General features: G+C 47.3%; 3 non-coding genes across 3 annotated transcripts; all 3 read left to right on the top strand.

Annotated features, from left to right (window-relative positions):
• Window positions 1-6,047: 6,047 nt before the first annotated feature.
• On the top strand, window positions 6,048-6,119 carry Trnar-ucu (transfer RNA arginine (anticodon UCU)). The gene has a single exon. It is a non-coding gene; the product is annotated as a tRNA-Arg (tRNA).
• A 4,292-nt stretch (window positions 6,120-10,411) lies between these two features.
• Window positions 10,412-10,483, top strand: Trnar-ucu (transfer RNA arginine (anticodon UCU)). The gene has a single exon. It is a non-coding gene; the product is annotated as a tRNA-Arg (tRNA).
• A 4,674-nt stretch (window positions 10,484-15,157) lies between these two features.
• Window positions 15,158-15,229, top strand: Trnar-ucu (transfer RNA arginine (anticodon UCU)). The gene has a single exon. It is a non-coding gene; the product is annotated as a tRNA-Arg (tRNA).
• Window positions 15,230-18,491: the final 3,262 nt, after the last annotated feature.

The following is an 18,491-nucleotide window of genomic DNA, read 5'->3' as shown; positions in this document are numbered from 1 at the left end:
CGTCACTAACAATTAAAAATATTCTAATCATTCCCCTATGCCTTCTTTAGCGTTGTAGACTGCCGGCATTTATTTCTGTATTTCCGAACGAGCCCCTCATTTCTGAACCCTATTATCGTGCGAAAGCTTAGCGAGGGCCTCGGTTCTGGCAGCCTTGATGCCAAGGTAGCATAAGAGGGTTTTCCACAAAATAGCCGCTTATGACAGGCTGTAGACGTTCGCGTCACACCCCGGGGGTTGAAAAAGAAGGTCCCCTTCTGCCCGTGTAGTCTAAGTGGCGCAGGCTACCACCCTCAAGCGTCAGATACAGTTGTAAATATAAATACCCGAGAAAGTGATGGAGAACACAGTCGCCCAGATAGCCGAATTGGTAAGGCATTCGAGATCTAATCGAAAGGCGTGGGTTCGGTCCCCACTCTGGGCGCGTGTTTTTGTTTCTTTCTCATGTAAATAATATAAAAAAAATGTAACGTCACTAACAATTAAAAATATTCTAATCATTCCCCTATGCCTTCTTTGGCGTTGTAGGCTGCCGGCATTTATTTCTGTATTTCCTAACGAGCCCCTCATTTCTGAACCCTATTATCGTGCGAAAGCTTAGCGAGGGCCTCGGTTCTGGCAGCCTTGATGCCAAGGTAGCATAAGAGGGTTTCCCGCCAGTTAGCCGCTTATGACAGGCTGTAGACGTTCGCGTCCCGCCCCGGGGGTTGAAAAAGAAGGTCCCCTTCTCCCCGTGTAGTCTAAGTGGCGCTGGCTACCACCCTCAAGCGTCAGATACAGTTGCAGTATATATAAATACCCCAGAAAGTCACGGAGAACACAGTCGCCCAGATAGCCGAATGGGTAAGGCATTCGAGATCTAATCGAAAGGCGTGGGTTCGGTCCCCACTCTGGGCGCGTGTTTTTCTTTCTTTCTGATGTAAATAGTACAAAAAAAAATGTAACGTCACTAACGATAAAAAATAGTCTAATCATTCCCCTATGCCTTCTTTGGCGTTGTAGACTGCCGGCATTTATTTCTGTATTTCCTAACGAGCCCCTCATTTCTGAACCCTATTATCGTGCGAAAGCTTAGCGAGGGCCTCGGTTCTGGCAGCCTTGATGCCAAGGTAGCATGAGAGGGTTTCCCGCAAGTTAGCGGCTTATGATAGGCTGTAGACGTTCGCGTCACGTCCCGGGGGTTGAAAGATAAGGTCCCCTTCTCCCCGTGTAGTTTAAGTGGCGCTGGCTACCACCCTCAAGCGTCAGATACAGTTGTAGTATATATAAATACCCCAGAAAGTGACGGAGAACACAGTCGCCCAGATAGCCGAATTGTTAAGGCATTCGAGATCTAATCGAAAGGCGTGGGTTCGGTAAACACTCTGGGCGCGTGTTTTTCTTTCTTTCTTTGTCATGTAAATAATAACAAAAAAAATGTAACGTCACTAACGATAAAAAATTGTCTAATCATTCCCCTGTGCCTTCTTTGGCGTTGTAGGCTGCCGGCATTTATTTCTGTATTTCCTAACGAGCCCCTCATTTCTGAACCCTATTATCGTGCGAAAGCTTAGCGAGGGCCTCGGTTCTGGCAGCCTTGATGCCAAGGTAGCATGAGAGGGTTTCCCGCAAGTTAGCGGCTTATGATAGGCTGTAGACGTTCGCGTCACGTCCCGGGGGTTGAAAAATAGGGTCCCCTTCTCCCCGTGTAGTTTAAGTGGCGCTGGCTACCACCCTCAAGCGTCAGATACAGTTGTAGTAAATATAAATGCCCCAGAAAGTGACGGAGAACACAGTCGCCCAGATAGCCGAATTAGTAAGGCATTCGAGATCTAATCGAAAGGCGTGGGTTCGGTCCCCACTCTGGGCGCGTGTTTTTCTTTCTTTCTTTCTCATGTAAATAATAACAAAAAACAATGTAACGTCACTAACGATAAAAAATTGTCTAATCATTCCCCTATGCCTTCTTTGGCGTTGTAGGCTGCCGGCATTTATTTCTGTATTTCCTAACGAGCCCCTCATTTCTGAACCCTATATTCGTGCGAAAGCTTAGCGAGGGACTCGGTTCTGGCAGCCTTGATGCCAAGGTAGCATAAGAGGGTTTCCTGCCAGTTGGCCGCTTATGACAGGCTGTAGACATTAACGTCACGCCCCGGGGGTTGAAAAAGAAGGTCCCCTTCTCCACGTGTAGTCTAAGTGGCGCTGGCTACCACCCTCAAGCGTCAGATACAGTTGTAGTAAATATAAATACCCCAGAAAGTGACGGAGATCACAGTCGCCCAGAAAGCCGAATTGGTAAGGCATTCGAGATCTAATCGAAAGGCGTGGGTTCGGTCCCCACTCTGGGCGTGTGTTTTTCTTTCTTTCTCATGTAAATAATACCAAAAAAAATGTAACGTCACTAACAATTAAAAATATTCTAATCATTCCCCTACGCCTTCTTTGGCGTTGTAGACTGCCGGCATTTATTGCTGTATTTCCGAACGAGCCCCTCATTTCTGAACCCTATTATCGTGCGAAAGCTTAGCGAGGGCCTCGGTTCTGGCAGCCTTGATGCCAAGGTAGCATAAGAGGGTTTTCCACCAAATAGCCACTTATGACAGGCTGTAGACGTTCGCGTCACGCTCCGGGGGTTGAAAAAGAAGGTCCCCTTCTGCCCGTGTAGTCTAAGTGGCGCAGGCTACCACCCTCAAGCGTCAGATACAGTTGTAAATATAAATACCCGAGAAAGTGACGGAGAACACAGTCGCCCAGATAGCCGAATTGGTAAGGCATTCGAGATCTAATCGAAAGGCGTGGGTTCGGTCCCCACTCTGGGCGCGTGTTTTTCTTTCTTTCTTCCTCATGTAAAAATAACAAAAAAAAATGTAACGTCACTAACGATAAAAAATAGTCTAATCATTCCCCTATGCCTTCTTTGGCGTTGTAGACTGCCGGCATTTATTTCTGTATTTCCTAACGAGCCCCTCATTTCTGAACCCTATTATCAGGCGAAAGCTTAGCGAGGGCCTCGGTTCTGGCAGCCTTGATGCCAAGGTAGCATAAGAGGGTTTCCCGCCAGTTAGCCGCTTATGACAGGCTGTAGACGTTCGCGTCACGCCCCGGGGGGTTGAAAAAAAAGGTCCCCTTCTCCCCGTGTAGTCTAAGTGGCGCTGGCTACCACCCTCAAGCGTCAGATACAGTTGTAGTAAATATAAATACCCCAGAAAGTGACGGAGAACACAGTCGCCCAGATAGCCGAATTGGTAAGGCATTCGAGATCTAATAGAAAGGCGTGGGATCGGTCCCCACTCTGGGCGCGTGTTTTTCTTTCTTTCTTTCTCATGTAAATAATAACAAAAAAATGTAACGTCACTAACGATAAAAAATAGTCCATCCCCTATGCCTTCTTTGGCGTTGTAGACGGCCGGCATTTATTTCTGTATTTCCTAACGAGCCCCTCATTTCTGAACCCTATTATCGTGCGAAAGCTTAGCGAGGGCCTCGGTTCTGGCTGCCTTGATGCCAAGGTAGCATAAAAGGGTTTCCCGCCAGTTAGCCGCTTATGACAGGCTGTAGACGTTCGCGTCACGCCCCGGGGGTTGAAAAAGAAGGTCCCCTTCTGCCCGTGTAGTCTAAGTGGCGCAGGCTACCACCCTCAAGCGTCAGATACAGTTGTAAATATAAATACCCGAGAAAGTGACGGAGAACACAGTCGCCCAGATAGCCGAATTGGTAAGGCATTCGAGATCTAATCGAAAGGCGTGGGTTCGGCTCCACTCTGGGCGCGTGTTTTTCTTTCTTTCTCATGTAAATAATACCAAAAAAAATGTAACGTCACTAACAATTAAAAATATTCTAATCATTCCCCTATGCCTTCTTTGGCGTTGTAGACTGCCGGCATTTATTTCTGTATTTCCTAACGAGCCCCTCATTTCTGAACCCTATTATCGTGCGAAAGCTTAGCGAGGGCCTCGGTTCTGGCAGCCTTGATGCCAAGGTAGCATAAGAGGGTTTCCCGCCAGTTAGCCGCTTATGACAGGGTGTAGACGTTCGCGTCCCGCCCCGGGGGTTGAAAAAGAAGGTCCCCTTCTCCCCGTGTAGTCTAAGTGGCGCTGGCTACCACCCTCAAGCGTCAGATACAGTTGTAGTAAATATAAATACCCCAGAAAGTCACGGAGAACACAGTCGCCCAGATAGCCGAATGGGTAAGGCATTCGAGATCTAATCGAAAGGCGTGGGTTCGGTCCCCACACTGGGCGCGTGTTTTTCTTTCTTTCTGATGTATATATTACAAAAAAAATGTAACGTCACTAACGATAAAAAATATTCTAATCATTCCCCTATGCCTTCTTTGGCGTTGTAGACTGCCGGCATTTATTTCTGTATTTCCTAACGAGCCCCTCATTTCTGAACCCTATTATCGTGCGAAAGCTTAGCGAGGGCCTCGGTTCTGGCAGCCTTGATGCCAAGGTAGCATGAGAGGGTTTCCCGCAAGTTAGCGGCTTATGATAGGCTGTAGACGTTCGCGTCACGTCCCGGGGGTTGAAAAATAAGGTCCCCTCCTCCCCGTGTAGTTTAAGTGGCGCTGCCTACCACCCTCAAGCGTCAGATACAGTTGCAGTAAATATAAATACCCCAGAAAGTGACGGAGAACACAGTCGCCCAGATAGCCGAATTGTTAAGGCATTCGAGATCTAATCGAAAGGCGTGGGTTCGGTCCCCACTCTGGGCGCGCGTTTTTCTTTCTTTCTTTCTCATGTAAATAATAACAAAAAAATGTAACGTCACTAACGATAAAAAATTGTCTAATCATTCCCCTATGCCTTCTTTGGCGTTGTAGGCTTCCGGCATTTATTTCTGTATTTCCTAACGAGCCCCTCATTTCTGAACCCTATTATCGTGCGAAAGCTTAGCGAGGGCCTCGGTTCTGGCAGCCTTGATGCCAAGGTAGCATGAGAGGGTTTCCCGCAAGTTAGCGGCTTATGATAGGCTGTAGACGTTCGCGTCACGTCCCGGGGGTTGAAAAATAAGGTCCCCTTCTCCCCGTGTAGTTTAAGTGGTGCTGGCTACCACCCTCAAGCGTCAGATACAGTTTTAGTAAATATAAATACCCCAGAAAGTGACGGAGAACACAGTCGCCCAGATAGCCGAATTGGTAAGGCATTCGAGATCTAATCGAAAGGCGTGGGTTCGGTCCCCACTCTGGGCGCGTGTTTTTCTTTCTTTCTTTCTCATGTAAATAATAACAAAAAAAATGTAACGTCACTAACGATAAAAAATTGTCTAATCATTCCCCTATGCCTTCTTTGGCGTTGTAGGCTGCCGGCATTTATTTCTGTATTTCCTAACGAGCCCCTCATTTCTGAACCCTATATTCGTGCGAAAGCTTAGCGAGGGCCTCGGTTCTGGCAGCCTTGATGCCAAGGTAGCATAAGAGGGTTTCCTGCCAGTTAGCCGCTTTTGACAGGCTGTAGACGTTAACGTCACGCCCCGGGGGTTGAAAAAGAAAGTCCCCTTCTCCACGTGTAGTCTAAGTGGCGCTGGCTACCACCCTCAAGCGTCAGATACAGTTTTAGTAAATATAAATACCCCAGAAAGTGACGGAGATCACAGTCGCCCAGAAAGCCGAATTGGTAAGGCATTCGAGATCTAATCGAAAGGCGTGGGTTCGGTCCCCACTCTGGGCGTGTGTTTTTCTTTCTTTCTCATGTAAATAATACCAAAAAAAATGTAACGTCACTAACAATTAAAAATATTCTAATCATTCCCCTATGCCTTCTTTGGCGTTGTAGACTGCCGGCATTTATTTCTGTATTTCCGAACGAGCCCCTCATTTCTGAACCCTATTATCGTGCGAAAGCTTAGCGAGGGCCTCGGTTCTGGCAGCCTTGATGCCAAGGTAGCATAAGAGGGTTTTCCACCAAATAGCCACTTATGACAGGCTGTAGACGTTCGCGTCACGCCCCGGGGGTTGAAAAAGAAGGTCCCCTTCTGCCCGTGTAGTCTAAGTGGCGCAGGCTACCACCCTCAAGCGTCAGATACAGTTGTAAATATAAATACCCGAGAAAGTGACGGAGAACACAATCGCCCAGATAGCCGAATTGGTAAGGCATTCGAGATCTAATCGAAAGGCGTGGGTTCGGTCCCCACTCTGGGCACGTGTTTTTCTTTCTTTCTTTCTCATGTAAATAATACCAAAAAAATGTAACGTCATTAACGATACAAAATAGTCTAATCTTTCCCCTATGCCTTCTTTGGCGTTGTAGACTGCCGGCATTTATTTCTGTATTTCCTAATGAGCCCCTCATTTCTGAACCCTATTATCGTGCGAAAGCTTAGCGAGGGCCTCGGTTCTGGCAGCCTTGATGCCAAGGTAGCATAAGACGGTTTTCCGCCAGTTAGCCGCTTATGACAGGCTGTAGACGTTCGCGTCACGCCCCGGGGGTTGAAAAAGAAGGTCCCCTTCTCCCCGTGTAGTCTAAGTGGCGCTGGCTACCACCCTCAAGCGTCAGATACAGTTGTAGTAAATATAAATACCCCAGAAAGTCACGGAGAACACAGTCGCCCAGATAGCCGAATTGGTAAGGCATTCGAGATCTAATCGAAAGGCGTGGGTTCGGTCCCCACTCTGGGCGCGTGTTTTTCTTTCTTTCTTTCTCATGTAAATAATAATAAAAAAATTGTAACGTCACTAACGATAAAAAATAGTCTAATCATTCCCCTATGCCTTCTTTGGCATTGTAGACTGCCGGCATTTATTTCTGTATTTCCTAACGAGCCCCTCATTTCTGCACCCTATTATCGTGCGAAAGCTTAGCGAGGGCCTCGGTTCTGGCAGCCTTGATGCCAAGGTAGCATAAAAGGGTTTCCCGCCAGTTAGCCGCTTATGACAGGCTGTAGACGTTCGCGTCACGCCCCGGGGGTTGAAAAAGAAGGTCCCCTTCTCCCCGTGTAGTCTAAGTGGCGCTGGCTACCACCCTCAAGCGTCAGATATAGTTGAAGTAAATATAAATACCCCAGAAAGTGACGGAGAACACAGTCGCCCAGATAGCCTTATTGGTAAGGCATTCGAGATCTAATCGAAAGGCGTGGGTTCGGTCCCCACTCTGGGCGCGTGTTTTTCTTTCTTTCTGTCTCATGTAAATAATAACAAAAAAATGTAACGTCACTAACGATAAAAAATAGTCCATCCCCTATGCCTTCTTTGGCGTTGTAGACGGCCGGCATTTATTTCTGTATTTCCTAACGAGCCCCTCATTTCTGAACCCTATTATCGTGCGAAAGCTTAGCGAGGGCCTCGGTTCTGGCTGCCTTGATGCCAAGGTAGCATAAAAGGGTTTCCCGCCAGTTAGCCGCTTATGACAGGCTGTAGACGTTCGCGTCACGCCCCGGGGGTTGAAAAAGAAGGTCCCCTTCTGCCCGTGTAGTCTAAGTGGCGCAGGCTACCACCCTCAAGCGTCAGATACAGTTGTAAATATAAATACCCGAGAAAGTGACGGAGAACACAGTCGCCCAGATAGCCGAATTGGTAAGTCATTCGAGATCTAATCGAAAGGCGTGGGTTCGGCTCCACTCTGGGCGCGTGTTTTTCTTTCTTTCTCATGTAAATAATACCAAAAAAATGTAACGTCACTAACAATTAAAAATATTCTAATCATTCCCCTATGCCTTCTTTGGCGTTGTAGACTGCCGGCATTTATTTCTGTATTTCCTAACGAGCCCCTCATTTCTGAACCCTATTATCGTGCGAAAGCTTAGCGAGGGCCTCGGTTCTGGCAGCCTTGATGCCAAGGTAGCATAAGAGGGTTTCCCGCCAGTTAGCCGCTTATGACAGGGTGTAGACGTTCGCGTCCCGCCCCGGGGGTTGAAAAAGAAGGTCCCCTTCTCCCCGTGTAGTCTAAGTGGCGCTGGCTACCACCCTCAAGCGTCAGATACAGTTGTAGTAAATATAAATACCCCAGAAAGTCACGGAGAACACAGTCGCCCAGATAGCCGAATGGGTAAGGCATTCGAGATCTAATCGAAAGGCGTGGGTTCGGTCCCCACTCTGGGCGCGTGTTTTTCTTTCTTTCTGATGTAAATATTACAAAAAAAAATGTAACGTCACTAACGATAAAAAATATTCTAATCATTCCCCTATGCCTTCTTTGGCGTTGTAGACTGCCGGCATTTATTTCTGTATTTCCTAACGAGCCCCTCATTTCTGAACCCTATTATCGTGCGAAAGCTTAGCGAGGGCCTCGGTTCTGGCAGCCTTGATGCCAAGGTAGCATGAGAGGGTTTCCCGCAAGTTAGCGGCTTATGATAGGCTGTAGACGTTCGCGTCACGTCCCGGGGGTTGAAAAATAAGGTCCCCTCCTCCCCGTGTAGTTTAAGTGGCGCTGCCTACCACCCTCAAGCGTCAGATACAGTTGCAGTAAATATAAATACCCCAGAAAGTGACGGAGAACACAGTCGCCCAGATAGCCGAATTGTTAACGCATTCGAGATCTAATCGAAAGGCGTGGGTTCGGTCCCCACTCTGGGCGCGCGTTTTTCTTTCTTTCTCATGTAAATAATAACAAAAAAAATGTAACGTCACTAACGATAAAAAATTGTCTAATCATTCCCCTATGCCTTCTTTGGCGTTGTAGGCTTCCGGCATTTATTTCTGTATTTCCTAACGAGCCCCTCATTTCTGAACCCTATTATCGTGCGAAAGCTTAGCGAGGGCCTCGGTTCTGGCAGCCTTGATGCCAAGGTAGCATGAGAGGGTTTCCCGCAAGTTAGCGGCTTATGATAGGCTGTAGACGTTCGCGTCACGTCCCGGGGGTTGAGAAATAAGGTCCCCTTCTCCCCGTGTAGTTTAAGTGGTGCTGGCTACCACCCTCAAGCGTCAGATACAGTTTTAGTAAATATAAATACCCCAGAAAGTGACGGAGAACACAGTCGCCCAGATAGCCGAATTGGTAAGGCATTCGAGATCTAATCGAAAGGCGTGGGTTCGGTCCCCACTCTGGGCGCGTGTTTTTCTTTCTTTCTTTCTCATGTAAATAATAACAAAAAAAAATGTAACGTCACTAACGATAAAAATTGTCTAATCATTCCCCTATGCCTTCTTTGGCGTTGTAGGCTGCCGGCATTTATTTCTGTATTTCCTAACGAGCCCCTCATTTCTGAACCCTATATTCGTGCGAAAGCTTAGCGAGGGCCTCGGTTCTGGCAGCCTTGATGCCAAGGTACCATAAGAGGGTTTCCTGCCAGTTAGCCGCTTTTGACAGGCTGTAGACGTTAACGTCACGCCCCGGGGGTTGAAAAAGAAAGTCCCCTTCTCCACGTGTATTCTAAGTGGCGCTGGCTACCACCCTCAAGCGTCAGATACAGTTTTAGTAAATATAAATACCCCAGAAAGTGACGGAGATCACAGTCGCCCAGAAAGCCGAATTGGTAAGGCATTCGAGATCTAATCGAAAGGCGTGGGTTCGGTCCCCACTCTGGGCGTGTGTTTTTCTTTCTTTCTCATGTAAATAATACCAAAAAAAATGTAACGTCACTAACAATTAAAAATATTCTAATCATTCCCCTATGCCTTCTTTGGCGTTGTAGACTGCCGGCATTTATTTCTGTATTTCCGAACGAGCCCCTCATTTCTGAACCCTATTATCGTGCGAAAGCTTAGCGAGGGCCTCGGTTCTGGCAGCCTTGATGCCAAGGTAGCATAACCTCTTCAGACCCAAGAATGCGGAAATAGAAAAATCTTTCGTAACACACTTTTATTCGATTCAATATCCATAGAAATAAACGCAAAAAAATTACAGTAGCAAAAATGCAAACGAAAGTAATAGAATTTGATGGTACCCATTTGGGTACTCTGGGTTTCAGTGCATGTGGAATGCAAGAGGCCATATTTTCGAAATTCTACAATGCTTCGAAAATGCTACAAAAATGCTACAACAAACTTTTATTTGGTTCATTGTCCATAGAAATAAGTGCAAAAAAATTACAATAGCAGAAAAGCAAACGAAAGTTATAAAATTTGATGGTACCCATTTGGGTACTCTGGGTCTTCTTACCCGGTGGACGCATTCGAGCGCTCGCGCCGGTGAAAGCCATTTTCGCCGCCTCGCTCTTCAGAGATTCCTGGACACATCGCGCCACCTAGGGGGGCTTAGTGAAAGCAAGGCCTGCTTTTGGCGGGGATACAACTTTTGACACGCTAGTTTCGAATGGGGGAAAGCTATTGCCTTTATGGTTGTGGTACCCATTTGGGTACCCCGGGACTGAGGAGGATAAGAGGGTTTTCCACCAAATAGCCACTTATGACAGGCTGTAGACGTTCGCGTCACGCCCCGGGGGTTGAAAAAGAAGGTCCCCTTCTGCCCGTGTAGTCTAAGTGGCGCAGGCTACCACCCTCAAGCGTCAGATACAGTTGTAAATATAAATACCCGAGAAAGTGACGGAGAACACAGTCGCCCAGATAGCCGAATTGGTAAGGCATTCGAGATCTAATCGAAAGGCGTGGGTTCGGTCCCCACTCTGGGCACGTGTTTTTCTTTCTTTCTTTCTCATGTAAATAATACCAAAAAAATGTAACGTCATTAACGATACAAAATAGTCTAATCTTTCCCCTATGCCTTCTTTGGCGTTGTAGACTGCCGGCATTTATTTCTGTATTTCCTAACGAGCCCCTCATTTCTGAACCCTATTATCGTGCGAAAGCTTAGCGAGGGCCTCGGTTCTGGCAGCCTTGATGCCAAGGTAGCATAAGAGGGTTTTCCGCCAGTTAGCCGCTTATGACAGGCTGTAGACGTTCGCGTCACGCCCCGGGGGTTGAAAAAGAAGGTCCCCTTCTCCCCGTGTAGTCTAAGTGGCGCTGGCTACCACCCTCAAGCGTCAGATACAGTTGTAGTAAATATAAATACCCCAGAAAGTGACGGAGAACACAGTCGCCCAGATAGCCTTATTGGTAAGGCATTCGAGATCTAATCGAAAGGCGTGGGTTCGGTCCCCACTCTGGGCGCGTGTTTTTCTTTCTTTCTGTCTCATGTAAATAATAACAAAAAAATGTAACGTCACTAACGATAAAAAATAGTCCATCCCCTATGCCTTCTTTGGCGTTGTAGACGGCCGGCATTTATTTCTGTATTTCCTAACGAGCCCCTCATTTCTGAACCCTATTATCGTGCGAAAGCTTAGCGAGGGCCTCGGTTCTGGCTGCCTTGATGCCAAGGTAGCATAAAAGGGTTTCCCGCCAGTTAGCCGCTTATGACAGGCTGTAGACGTTCGCGTCACGCCCCGGGGGTTGAAAAAGAAGGTCCCCTTCTGCCCGTGTAGTCTAAGTGGCGCAGGCTACCACCCTCAAGCGTCAGATACAGTTGTAAATATAAATACCCGAGAAAGTGACGGAGAACACAGTCGCCCAGATAGCCGAATTGGTAAGTCATTCGAGATCTAATCGAAAGGCGTGGGTTCGGCTCCACTCTGGGCGCGTGTTTTTCTTTCTTTCTCATGTAAATAATACCAAAAAAAATGTAACGTCACTAACAATTAAAAATATTCTAATCATTCCCCTATGCCTTCTTTGGCGTTGTAGACTGCCGGCATTTATTTCTGTATTTCCTAACGAGCCCCTCATTTCTGAACCCTATTATCGTGCGAAAGCTTAGCGAGGGCCTCGGTTCTGGCAGCCTTGATGCCAAGGTAGCATAAGAGGGTTTCCCGCCAGTTAGCCGCTTATGACAGGGTGTAGACGTTCGCGTCCCGCCCCGGGGGTTGAAAAAGAAGGTCCCCTTCTCCCCGTGTAGTCTAAGTGGCGCTGGCTACCACCCTCAAGCGTCAGATACAGTTGTAGTAAATATAAATACCCCAGAAAGTCACGGAGAACACAGTCGCCCAGATAGCCGAATGGGTAAGGCATTCGAGATCTAATCGAAAGGCGTGGGTTCGGTCCCCACTCTGGGCGCGTGTTTTTCTTTCTTTCTGATGTAAATATTACAAAAAAAAATGTAACGTCACTAACGATAAAAAATATTCTAATCATTCCCCTATGCCTTCTTTGGCGTTGTAGACTGCCGGCATTTATTTCTGTATTTCCTAACGAGCCCCTCATTTCTGAACCCTATTATCATCCAAAGCTTAGCGAGGGCCTCGGTTCTGGCAGCCTTGATGCCAAGGTAGCATGAGAGGGTTGCCCGCGAGTTAACCGCTTATGACAGGCTGTAGACGTTCGCGTCACGCCCCGGGGGTTGAAAAAGAAGGTCCCCTTCTCCCCGTGTAGTCTAAGTGGCGCTGGCTACCACCCTCAATTGTCAGATACAGTTGTAGTCAATCTAAATACCCCAGAAAGTGACGGAGAACACAGTCGCCCAGATTGCCGAATTGGTAAGGCATTCGAGATCTAATAGAAAGGCGTGGGTTCAGTCCCCACTCTGGGCACGTGTTTTTCTTTCTTTCTTTCACATGTAAATAATAACAAAAAAAATGTAACGTCACTAACGATAAAAAATAGTCTATCCGCTATGCCATCTTTGGCGTTGTAGACGGCCGGCATTTATTTCTGTATTTCCTAACGAGGCCCTCATTTCTGAACCCTATTATCGTGCGAAAGCTTACCGAGGGCCTCGGTTCTGGCAGCCTTGATGCCAAGGTAGCATAAGAGGGTTTTCCACCAAATAGCCGCTTATGACAGGCTGTAGACGTTCGCGTCACGCCCCGGGGGTTGAAAAAGAAGGTCCCCTTCTCCCCGTGTAGTCTAAGTGGCGCTGGCTACCACCCTCAAGCGTCAGATACAGTTGTAGTTAATATAAATACCCCAGAAAGTCACGGAGAACACAGTCGTCCAGATAGCCGAATTGGTAAGGCATTCGAGATCTAATCGAAAGGCGTGGGTTCGGTCCCCACTCTGGGCGCGTGTTTTTCTTTCTTTCTTTCTCATGTAAATAATAACAAAAAAATGTAACGTCACTAACGATAAAAAATAGTCTAATCATTCCCCTATGCCTTCTTTGGCATTGTAGACTGCCGGCATTTATTTCTGTATTTCCGAACGAGCCCCTCATTTCTGAACCCTAGTATCGTGCGAAAACTTACCGAGGGCTTCGGTTCTGGCAGCCTTGATGCCAAGGGAGCATAAGAGGGTTTTCCGCCAGTTAGCCGCTTATGACAGGCTGTAGACGTTCGCGTCACGCCCCGGGGGTTGAAAAAGAAGGTCCCCTTATCCCCGTGTAGTCTAAGTGGCGCTGGCTACCACCCTCAAGTGTCAGATACAGTTATAGTTAATATATAAATACCCCAGAAAGTGACGGAGAACACAGTCTCCCAGATAGCCGAATTGGTAAGGCATTCGAGATTTAATCGAAGGGCGTGGGTTCGGTCCCCACTCTGGGCTCGTGTTTTTCTTTCTTTCTTTCTCATGTAAATAATAACAAAAAAATGTAACGTCACTAACGATAAAAAATAGTCTAATCATTCCCCTATGCCTTCTTTGGCATTGTAGACTGCCGGCATTTATTTCTGTATTTCCGAACGAGCCCCTCATTTCTGAACCCTAGTATCGTGCGAAAACTTACCGAGGGCTTCGGTTCTGGCAGCCTTGATGCCAAGGGAGCATAAGAGGGTTTTCCGCCAGTTAGCCGCTTATGACAGGCTGTAGACGTTCGCGTCACGCCCCGGGGGTTGAAAAAGAAGGTCCCCTTATCCCCGTGTAGTCTAAGTGGCGCTGGCTACCACCCTCAAGTGTCAGATACAGTTATAGTTAATATATAAATACCCCAGAAAGTGACGGAGAACACAGTCGCCCAGATATCCGAATTGGTAAGGCATTCGAGATCTAATCGAAAGGCGTGGGTTCGGTCCCCACTCTGGGCACGTGTTTTTCTTTCTTTCTTTCTCATGTAAATAATACAAAAAAAATGTAACGTCACTAACGATACAAAATAGTCTAATCATTCCCCTATGCTTTCTTTGGCGTTGTAGACTGCCGGCATTTATTTCTGTATTTCCTTACGAGCCCCTCATTTCTGAACCCTATTATCGTGCGAAAGCTTAACGAGGGCCTCGGTTCTGGCAGCCTTGATGCCAAGGTTGCATAGGAGGGTTTCCCGCCAGTTAGCCGCTTATGACAGGCTGTAGACGTTCGCGTCACGCCCCGGGGGTTGAAAAAGAAGGTCCCCTTCTCCCCGTGTAGTCTAAGTGGCGCTGGCTACCACCCTCAAGCGTCAGATACAGTTGGAGTGAATATAAATACCCCAGAAAGTGACGGAGAACACAGTCGCCCAGAAAGCCGAATTGGTAAGGCATTCGAGATCTAATCGAAAGGCGTGGGTTCGGTCCCGACTCTGGGCGCGTGTTTTTCTTTCTTTCTCATGTAAATATTACCAAAAAAAAATGTAACGTCACTATCAATTAAAAATATTCTAATCATTCCCCTATGCCTTCTTTGGCGTTGTAGACTGCTGGCATTTATTTCTGTATTTCCGAACGAGCCCCTCATTTCTGAACCCTATTATCGTGCGAAAGCTTAGCGAGGGCCTCGGTTCTGGCAGCCTTGATGCCAATGTAGCATAAGAGGGTTTTCCACCAAATAGCCGCTTATGACAGGCTGTAGACGTTCGCGTCACGCCCCGGGGGTTGAAAAAGAAGGTCCCCTTCTGCCCGTGTAGTCTAAGTGGCGCAGGCTACCACCCTCAAGCGTCAGATACAGTTGTAATTATAAATACCCGAGAAAGTGACGGAGAACACAGTCGCCCAGATAGCCGAATGGGTAAGGCCTTCGAGATCTAATCGAAAGGCGTGGGTTCGGTCCCCACTCTGGGCGCGTGTTTTTCTTTCTTTCTGATGTAAATAATACAAAAAAAAATGTAACGTCACTAACGATAAAAAAAAGTCTAATCATTCCCCTATGCCTTCTTTGGCGTTGTAGACTGCCGGCATTTATTTCTGTATTTCCTAACGAGCCCCTCATTTCTGAACCCTATTATCGTGCGAATGCTTAGCGAGGGCCTCGGTTCTGGCAGCCTTGATGCCAAGGTAGCATGAGAGGGTTTCCCGCAAGTTAGCGGCTTATGATAGGCTGTAGACGTTCGCGTCACGTCCCGGGGGTTGAAAAATAGGGTCCCCTTCTCCCCGTGTAGCTTAAGTGGCGCTGGCTACCACCCTCAAGCGTCAGATACAGTTGTAGTAAATATAAATACCCCAGAAAGTGACGGAGAACACAGTCGCCCAGATAGCCGAATTGGTAAGGCATTCGAGATCTAATCGAAAGGCGTGGGTTCGATCCCCACTCTGGGCGCGTGTTTTTTCTTTCTTTCTTACTCATGTAAATAATAACAAAAAAAATGTAACGTCACTAACGATAAAAAAATGTCTAATCATTCCCCTATGCCTTCTTTGGCGTTGTAGGCTGCCGGCATTTATTTCTGTATTTCCTAACCATCCCCTCATTTCGGAACCCTATAGTCGTGCGAAAGCTTAGCGAGGGCCTCGGTTCTGGCAGCCTTGATGCCAAGGTAGCATAAGAGGGTTTCCTGCCAGTTAGCCGCTTATGACAGGCTGTAGACGTTAACGTCACGCCCCGGGGGTTGAAAAAGAAGGTCCCCTTCTCCACGTGTAGTATAAGTGGCGCTGGCTACCACCCTCAAGCGTCAGATACAGTTGTAGTAAATATAAATACCCCAGAAAGTGACGGAGAACACAGTCGCCCAGATAGCCGAATTGGTAAGGCATTCGAGATCTAATCGAAAGGCGTGGGTTCGGTCCCCACTCTGAGCGCGTGTTTTTCTTTCTTTCTGATGTAAATAATACAAAAAAAAATGTAACGTCACTAACGATAAAAAATAGTCTAATCATTCCCCTATGCCTTCTTTGGCGTTGTAGAGTGCCGGCATTTATTTCTATATTTCCTAACGAGCCCCTCATTTCTGAACCCTATTATCGTGCGAAAGCTTACCGAGGGCCTCGGTTCTGGCAGCCTTGATGCCAAGGTAGCATGAGAGGGTTTCCCGCCAGTTAGCCGCTTATGACAGGCTGTAGACGTTCGCGTCACGCCACGGGGGTTGAAAAAGAAGGTCCCCTTCTCCCCGTGTAGTCTAAGTGGCGCTGGCTACCACCCTCAAGCGTCAGATACAGTTGTAGTATATATAAATACCCCAGAAAGTGACGGAGAACACAGTCGCCCAGATAGCCGAATTGGTAAGGCATTCGAGATCTAATAGAAAGGCGTGGGTTCGGTCCCCACTCTGGGCGCGTGTTTTTCTTTCTTTCTTTCTCATGTAAATAATAACAAAAAAATGTAACGTCACTAACGATAAAAATAGTCCATCCCCTATGCCTTCTTTGGCGTTGTAGACGGCTGGCATTTATTTCTGTATTTCCTAACGAGCCCCTCATTTCTGCACCCTATTATCGTGCGAAAGCTTAGCGAGGGCCTCGGTTCTGGCAACCTTGATGCCAAGGTAGCATAAGAGGGTTTCCCGCCAGTTAGCCGCTTATGAGAGGCTGTAGACGTTCGCGTCACGCCCCTTGGGTTGAAAAAGAAGGTCCCCTTCTCCCCGTGTAGTCTAAGTGGCGCTGGCTACCACCCTCAAGCGTCAGATGCAGTTGTAGTAAATATAAATACCCCAGAAAGTGACGGAGAACACAGTCGCCCAGATAGCCGAATTGGTAAGGCATTCGAGATCTAATCGAAAGGCCTGGGTTCGGTCCCCACTCTGGGCGCGTGTTTTTCTTTCTTTCTTTCTCATGTAAATAATAACAAAAAAAATGTAACGTCACTAACGATAAAAAATAGTCTAATCATTCCCCTATGCCTTTTTGGCGTTGTAGACTGCCGGCATTTATTTCTGTATTTCCTAACGAGCCCCTCATTTCTGAACCCTATTATCGTGCGAAAGCTTAGCGAGGGCCTCGGTTCTGGCAGCCTTGATGCCAAGGTAGCAATAAGAGGGTTTCCCGCCAGTTAGCCGCTTATGACAGGCTGTAGACGTTCGTGTCACGCCCCGGGGGTTGAAAAAGAAGGTCCCCTTCTGCCCGTGTAGTCTAAGTGGCGCAGGCTACCACCCTCAAGCGTCAGATACAGTTGTAGTAAATATAAATACCCCAGAAAGTGACGGAGAACACAGTCGCTCAGATAGCCGAATTGGTAAGGCATTCGAGATCTAATCGAAAGGCGTGGGTTCGGTCCCCACTCTGGGCACGTGTTTTTCTTTCTTTCTTTCTCATGTAAATAATACCAAAAAAAAATGTAACGTCATTAACGATACAAAATAGTCTAATCATTCCCCTATGCCTTCTTTGGCGTTGTAGACTGCCGGCATTTATTTCTGTATTTCCTAACGAGCCCCTCATTTCTGAACCCTATTATCGTGCGAAAGCTTAGCGAGGGCCTCGGTTCTGGCAGCCTTGATGCCAAGGTAGCATAAGAGGGTTTCCCGCCAGTTAGCCGCTTATGACAGGCTGTACACGTTCGCGTCACGCCACGGGGGTTGAAAAAGAAGGTCCCCTTCTCCCCGTGTAGTCTAAGTGGTGCTGGCTACCACCCTCAAGCGTCAGATACAGTTGTAGTAAATATAAATACCCCAGAAAGTCACGGAGAACACAGTCGCCCAGTTAGCCGAATGGGTAAGGCATTCGAGATCTAATCGAAAGGCGTGGGTTCGGTCCCCACTCTGGGCGCGTGTTTTTCTTTCTTTCTGATGTAAATAATACAAAAAAAATGTAACGTCACTAACGATAAAAAATAGTCTAATCATTCCCCTATGCCTTCTTTGGCGTTGTAGACTGCCGGCATTTATTTCTGTATTTCCTAACAAGCCCCTCATTTCTGAACTCTATTATCGTGCGAAAGCTTAGCGAGGGCGTCGGTTCTGGCAGCCTTGATGCCAAGGTAGCATGAGAGGGTTTCCCGCAAGTTAGCGGCTTATGATAGGCTGTAGACGTTCGCGTCACGTCCCGGGGGTTGAAAAATAAGGTCCCCTTCTCCCCATGTAGTTTAAGTGGCGCTGGCTACCACCCTCAAGCGTCAGATACAGTTGTAGTAAATATAAATACCCCAGAAAGGGACGGAGAACACAGTCGCCCAGATAGCCGAATTGTAAGGCATTCGAGATGTAATCGAAAGGCGTGGGTTCGGTCCCCACTCTGGGCGCGTGTTTTTCTTTCTTTCTTTCTCATGTAAATAATAACAAAAAAAATGTAACGTCACTAACGATAAAAAATTGTCTAATCATTCCCCTATGCCTTCTTTGGCGTTGTAGGCTGCCGGCATTTATTTCTGTATTTCCTAACGAGCCCCTCATTTCTGAACCCTATATTCGTGCGAAAGCTTAAAGAGGGCCTCGGTTCTGGCAGCCTTGATGCCAAGGTAGCATAAGAGGGTTTCCTGCCAGTTAGCCGCTTATGACAGGTTGTAGACGTTAACGTCACGCCCCGGGGGTTGAAAAAGAAGGTCCCCTTCTCCACGTGTAGTCTAAGTGGCGCTGGATACCACCCTGAAGCGTCAGATACAGTTGTAGTAAATATAAATACCCCAGAAAGTGACGGAGAACACAGTCGCC

This window comes from Haemaphysalis longicornis, unplaced genomic scaffold, assembly GCF_048455015.1.
Source record: "Haemaphysalis longicornis isolate Haplotype H1 unplaced genomic scaffold, Haemaphysalis longicornis Haplotype H1 scaffold_11, whole genome shotgun sequence".
NCBI lineage: Eukaryota > Metazoa > Arthropoda > Arachnida > Ixodida > Ixodidae > Haemaphysalis > Haemaphysalis longicornis.
The sequence above is the reverse complement of the archived record's forward strand: the minus strand, read 5'-3'. Positions and strand labels throughout refer to the sequence as shown.